The sequence below is a fragment of the Aquarana catesbeiana genome, linkage group LG03, assembly GCF_042186555.1.
Source record: "Aquarana catesbeiana isolate 2022-GZ linkage group LG03, ASM4218655v1, whole genome shotgun sequence".
Classification (NCBI taxonomy): domain Eukaryota; kingdom Metazoa; phylum Chordata; class Amphibia; order Anura; family Ranidae; genus Aquarana; species Aquarana catesbeiana.
The window spans coordinates 547,517,744-547,524,789 of NC_133326.1; the positions used below are offsets into that span (position 1 = coordinate 547,517,744).

Genomic DNA, 7,046 nt, shown 5'->3' on the forward strand with positions numbered 1-7,046 from the left:
CTGGGTTGCACATAACAAACTGTAGTGTGTACCGGCTTAAAGCACAATTTAGTGATAGACATTGTTACAGCAGATAATATTAGTGCAGGAGTAATTTTATTGTACACAAAAAACTATTGTCCTCATGGGAACAATTACTATTATTTCAAAGGTAAGTAGGCTCTGTAGGTGTCCAACACCCAATGCCCCGCCTGCTCTAAAGCCCTGTTCACACTAGTGTGCTTTCTCCTGTATCTGCCGTCACACTGCCATGCACGACAATGAAAATCACATTATTCTCTATAATTCTGTACATTTTTGAAAAGGTGCAGGTGCTATTTTTGGTGCAGGAGAGTGAGTTTTTCCCTTATTGAATTCAATGGGAAAGCATGGGAAGTGTATGTAAAACACATGTAAAATGCATGTACATAAATTTTTTGCATGTTCTTAGCAAAGTTTTATGTATAAAATACAGTCTCCTAATATAAAAAACATGTGTAAAACGCACTACAAAAATATACAGAAAAATGCATGGTTATGCAGCAGTACTAGTGTGCACCTAGGCTAACCAGAAAAACATGCACATATGGGGCGAAATTTGATTCGTGTATGACCAGCTTAAAGTGGTATTAAATCCAAAAACAATCAATTGATCAACTTGGTACATTCAGCCAGCCCATACATGGTTCGAACCGTCTATGGCCGGCCTTAGTCAAGTCCATCTACTTCTGCTAATGCATCTAAAGCTGGGCAGCATCGGCTGGTTCAATAGAAACTGGTCGACACTCAGCCCATGTGTACTGCAGCCGATCCAACAGAAGCCCGCTTCTGTAAAAGGGGCATGACCAAAAAAGAACTGCCGACCGGCTCCCAATCACCGATCTCAGCCAATGGCTGAGCCCCCCCCCCCCCTATCAGAACACAATGGAACAGCAGGGAATGCTGCTGTACTAACATCAGATTGTTAGTACAGGGGCTCCGACCTAAGCTGTCAGTTTTTTTTTGTTCAGCCTGCTGGGTTAAATGAGAAAAAAAAACTATCAGTGTGTACTAGGTTTAACACTACCTTCTCCACAGGGTGACAATGCTACTGTCCAAAGGAGTTTCCATTGTCCCTATATTCATAGTGGAGACACCCTAAGACCCTTTTCACACTGACGGCGCTTTTCAGGCATTTTGGAGCTAAAAATAGCACCTCTAAAGCGCCTGAAAAGTGTCTTCCATGCCTCCCCAGTGTAAAAGCCCGAGTGGTTTCACACTGGGGTGGTGCGCTTGCAGGACAGGAAACAAAGTCCTGCATGCAGCATCTTTGGGGCGGTTTGGGAAAGGTGTATACACCGGTCCCAAAACGTCCTGCCCATTGAAATGAATGGGCAGCCCTTCCGAAGTGCCTGCAAAGCACATCGGCAGCGCTGCAGCACAGATGCTTTTAACCCTTTCTTCGGCCGCTAGCAGGGGTTAAAAGCGCCCTGCTAGCGGTCGAAAAGTGCCGCTAAAAAGGCAGTAAAGCACCGCTAAAGCACCCCCACCCCAGTGTGAATGTAGCCTAAAGCCGCGTACACACAAGGGGAATGTCCAACAGAAAAAGTGAGACGGAAGCTTTTCATCGTCTATTCCGATCGTGTGTAGGCCTCATCTGACTTTTTTTTTTTCGAAAATTCTGACGGACCTAGAAATACAACATGTTGTAAATATTTCCGACGGAACCAATTCCTATCGGGAAAACCACTAGTCTGTATGCTGTTCCGACGGACCAAAAACGACGCATGCTCTGAAGCAAGTACGAGACGGAAGACGGAAGCTATTGGATAATGGCTATTGAACTTCCTTTTTCTAGTCGCCTCGTACGTGCTGTACGTCACCGCGTTCTGGATGGTCGGACTTTGGTTGGACCTGTCAGAACAGAACAGCAAGGGAGATCACTGGACTAACTTTGCATAGTTAGTACAGTGTTTCTAACCGGAGCTGTTAGTTTCTTTCATGCAACCCGCTGGGTTGCACATAACAAACTGTAGTGTGTACCGGCTTAAAGCACAATTTAGTGATAGACATTGTTAGAGCAGATAATATTAGTGCAGGAGTAATTTTATTGTACACAAAAAACTATTGCTCTCATGGGAACAATTACTATTATTTCAAAGGTAAGTAGGCTCTGTAGGTGTCCAACACCCAATGCCCCGCCTGCTCTAAAGCCCTGTTCACACTAGTGTGCTTTCTCCTGTATCTGCCGTCACACTGCCATGCACGACAATGAAAATCACATTATTCTCTATAATTCTGTACATTTTTGAAAAGGTGCAGGTGCTATTTTTGGTGCAGGAGAGTGAGTTTTTCCCTTATTGAATTCAATGGGAAAGCATGGGAAGTGTATGTAAAACACATGTAAAATGCATGTTCATACATTTTTTGCATGTTCTTAGCAAAGTTTTATGTATAAAATACAGTCTCCTAATATACAAAACATGTGTAAAACGCACTACAAAAATATACAGAAAAATGCATGGTTATGCAGCAGTACTAGTGTGCACCTAGGCTAACCAGAAAAACACGCACATATGTACGTCACCGCGTTCTGGATGGACCATGTGTAGGCAAGACCGCTTGAATGGAATTCCATCAGAGTTCCGTCTGAGAAACCTTTGGAGTTTATTCCGACGGCAAAACCGGTCGTGTGTACGCGGCAGTAGAGGGGAAGTGTGTTACTGGCCAGATCACCAGGGGAAAATAATAATAATAAAAAAAAAAACAAAAAAAGGAAACTAATGCAGCCACTATATTTGGAGCTAAATGCTCCTATCCTTTACAGGCAAGGATGTTGCCAACTTAGCTTTTGTTTGATCTGCAGTTGCCATGGTGCTGCACGTGATCAGTTATGACAGCAGCCATTTGATGGCTTGACAATTTAGTTGAGAGTTGAGAGCACAAGCAACTGTCACAATGATCTTTCACGGCATGTCTTGAATGTAACGGTTTTGGTTAGTTACAGTGCCTTGCAAAGTATTCACCCCCCTTGGCTTTTTACCTATTTTGTTACATTACAGCCTTTAGCGCAATGTCTTTTCAACCGCTTCCGGACCAGCCGCCGCAGTTTTACTGCGGCAGGTTGGCTCCCCTGTGCGAAACCACGTAACTGTACGTTGGCTTGCGGGGTCCGGATAGTGGGCGCGTGCCCGCTGCACAGCAGGGGTGCTGATGCTCGTGGCCGACAGTCGCGATGACCGCCGGCCACGAGCGATCATGACCAGGAGACACAGAACAGGGACCAGTGTGTGTAAACACACACTTCCCTATTCCGGTCTGACAGGAGTGACAGATCGTGTGTTCCTATTAGCTAGAAACCACGATCCGTCACTTCCTGTAGTCAGTCCCCTCCCCCTTCAGTTAGTATCACCTCCCAGGGAACAGTTAACCCCTTCACCGCCCCCTAGTGTTAACCCCTTCACTGCCAGTTACATTTTTACAGTAATCAATGCATTTTTAATCGCACTGATCGCTGTATTAATGAAAGTGGTTCCAAAATTGTGTCAAAATTGTCTGATGTGTCGGCCATAATGTTGCAGTCCCGATAAAAACCGCAGATTGCCGCCATTACTAATAAAAAAAAAATGAATAAAAATGCTATAAATCTATCCCCTATTTTGTAGACGATATAACTTTTGTGCAAACCAATCAATATACACTTCTTGTGATTTTTTTTTTTACCAAAAATATGTAGAAGAATACATATCGGCCTAAACTGAGAAAAAAAATAGTTTTTTTATATATTTTTGGGGGATATTTATTATAGCAAAAAGTAAAAAATAATGCATTTTTTTTCAAAATTGTCGCTCTTTTTTTGTTTATAGTGCAAAAAATAAAAACCGCAGAGGCGATCAAATACCACCAAAAGAAAGCTCTATTTGTGGAGAAAAAAAGACATCAATTTTGTTTGGGTACAGCGTAGCACGACCACGCAATTGTCAGTTAAAGCGACGCAGTGCCGAATCGCAAAAAGTGCTCTGGTCAGGAAGGGGGTAAAATCTTCCAGGGCTGAAGTGGTTAAGCTGAATTCTATGTGATGGATAAGAACACAATAGCCTAAGTTGGTGAAGTAAAATTAGAAAAATATATACATAAAACTATTTTTCAGAAATAAAAAACTGATAATTTGCATGTGTGTATGTATTCACCCCCTTTGTTATGAAGCCCATAAAAATATCTGGTGCAACCAATTACCTTCAGAAGTCACATAATTAGTGAAATGATGTCCACGTGTGTGCAATCTAAGTGTCACATGAACTGTCATTACATATACACACCTTTTTGAAAGGCCCCAGAGGCTGAAACACCTAAGCAAGAGGCACCACTAACCAAACACTGCCATGAAGACCAAGGAACTCTCCAAACAAGTAAGGGACAATGTTGCTGAGAAGTACAAGTCAGGGTTAGGTTATAAAAAAATATCCAAATCTTTGATGATCCCTAGGAGCACCATCAAATCTATCATAAACAAATGGAAAGAACATAGCACAACAGCAAACCTGCCAAGAGAGGGCTGCACACCAAAACTCATGGACCGGGCAAGGAGGGCATTAACCAGAGAGGCAGCACAGAGACCTAAGGTAACCCTGGAGAAGCAGCAGAGTTCCACTGCAGAGACTGGAGTATCTGTACATAGGATGACAATAAGCCGTACGCTCCATAGAGTTGGGCTTTATGGCAGAGTGGCCAGAAGAAAGCCATTACTTTCAGCAAAAAACAAAATAGCATGTTTTGAGTTTGCGAAAAGGCATGTGGGAGACTCCCAAAATGTATGGAGGAAGGTGCTCTGGTCTGATGAGACTAAAATGTAACTTTTTGGCCATCAAAGAACACCATGTCCACAGTGAAACATGGTGGTGGCAGCATCATGCTGTGAGGATGTTTTTCAGCAGTCGGGACTGGGAAACTTGTCAGAGTTGAGGGAAAGATGGATGGTGCTAAATACAGGAATATTCGTGCGCAAAACCTGTACCACTCTGTGTGTGTGATTTGAGGCTAGGACGGAGGTTCACCTTCCAGCAGGACAATGACCCCAAACACACTGCTAAAGCAACACCTGAGTGGTTGGAAGGGGACACATGGAAATGTGTTGGAATGGCCTAGTCAAAGCCCAGACCTCAATCCAATTGAAAATCTGTGGTCAGACTTAAACATTGCTGTTCACAAGCACAAACCATCCAACTTGAAGGAGCTCGAGCAGTTTTGCAAGGAGGAATGGGCAAACATCCCAGTGGTAAGATGTGGCAAGCTCATAGAGACTTATCTAAAGCGACTTGGAGCTGTGATAGCCGCAAAAGGTGGTTCTACAAAGTATTGACTTTAGGGGGTGAATAGTTATGCTCATTGACGGTTTCTGTTATTTTGTTCTATTTGTTGTTTGCTTCACAATTAAAAAAAAAAAGCTGTGGGCATGTTCTGTAAATTAAATGATGCAAATCCTCAAACAATCCATGTTAATTCCAGGTTGTGAGGCAACAAAACACAAAAAATGGCAAGGGGGTGAATACTTTTGCAAGGCACTGTAAATGGATGGGTTTAGTTCTGTTTTAAAGGATTGGTAGGCTGCAATATATTACATTCTTGCATTTGGGTTTCTTATCATGAACTGTTATGTTCCCTGATATCTGTACAAGCCCTAAACCTTTTCTCTTCTGTCCAGCAGTGAAAGCTTAAATGCATTTATTTTGTCGCAGAGGAGTTGTCTCTACAGAGGAGCCTCCCACAATCCTTGCGGTACCTAGCAAGATGTAAGCATTCCACAGAACAAGAGTGAACACTTAAAGATGATGGGCTGAGCCTGCTTACAGATCTTTTGCAGAAAGCTACATCACGAAAAAGGTAGAGGTTTTATCGAAAGCACTTAAAAGTTGTCATCAAGCCTGGAGACTTGTAAAGTTTTTTGTCACCAGCCAGCTCTGAAAAACAAAGTCAGCCCTGCATTTCCTAATAAGGAGAAGTGGACATTTTGCTGTCAAAATACTTTTTTGGGCTTAAAATAAAACATGGAATAATTGAACACAGAGACAACTTACCTTTTTCGGAATGTAGAATCGTTTTTGTGCACGGTTTACTGTTTAGCCACTCTTCTTCACTTAGCAGATCTGCCATAGAAAAAAGAAAAAAAAAAAAAAAAAAACACACTTTAAATAAACCTAAAACTTCCTACAGGGTGAACATATTTCTGATGCTGCAGAATGTGATCTCTGCTCTACCTGTTCAGTGTGATCACCTGGATTTGTCACCCAAAAAGTCCCCAGCCTCTCTGTTCGTCTCCTTTTTTTTTTTTTTGTAAACATTCAGGATACCTTTTTTGTATTTGCAAATCTCCGGGATTGGCCTCTGGGAGGGACAGGAAAAAAGGGGAGGAGGGGAGAGAACTGCTCCTGGTATACAATGCCGCCTTCAGTTTAAGGTTTACAGATTATGCCACGATTGCCCTGATTTCTGTATATGGATCTGGCTCATTCTTCATGTATCTGCACAGTAGACCTCTCCATACACATAAAGTTCTGTACTTTTTTCTGCTTGATGCACAGCAAAAGTTGATGTTGCTGAAACAGTCTGTTAATCATCCGCAGAGAAGAGGAAGGAAATGTACTGAGCTATGTTGTATACAGTATCCAGGAGACTTTTCTACCTGATGTTGTGTATATACTTGTTACCACATATTCATTCCCCACAACAAATACACATGAGAAAGCCTACAGCTCGCTAATCATTAACATTTCCTGGGTATCAAGCAGCAGCGTAAAACTGACATATACATTGGAGATATTCAGTAAAGAGAAATAGAACACAATGCAACATAAACGTTAAGCAATTATATGTTCAACATGGGGCTGGAGTTCACCCCTTTGGAAACTTGGTGGAACCTCTGCAACATTATCACCGACCAGCCTGAGTATAAGTTCTCTATTGTAGACCCTATCACCGGTCTTTGGCAAGCCCAATCCAATGAGAAAGTCGCTTGACTACAACATGGCTCCCCCTAGGCCACATATCAGAGAAGGGGGGCTATGATTGCCTCCAACTAACCTCCCCCAACA

General features: G+C 42.5%; 1 protein-coding gene across 1 annotated transcript in view; it reads right to left on the reverse strand.

The window, feature by feature from the left end:
- SLC25A18 (solute carrier family 25 member 18) overlaps window positions 1-6,575 on the reverse strand; it is a 49,172-nt gene extending 42,597 nt beyond the window's left edge. Inside the window, exons 1-2 of the mRNA XM_073621564.1 lie at window positions 6,213-6,575; window positions 6,033-6,101 (exon numbers count right to left, since the gene is read on the reverse strand). The gene's annotated coding sequence lies outside the window, so the exon portion shown is untranslated. The remainder of the gene's footprint in view (window positions 1-6,032; window positions 6,102-6,212) is intronic.
- Between the last annotated feature and the right edge of the window lie 471 nt (window positions 6,576-7,046).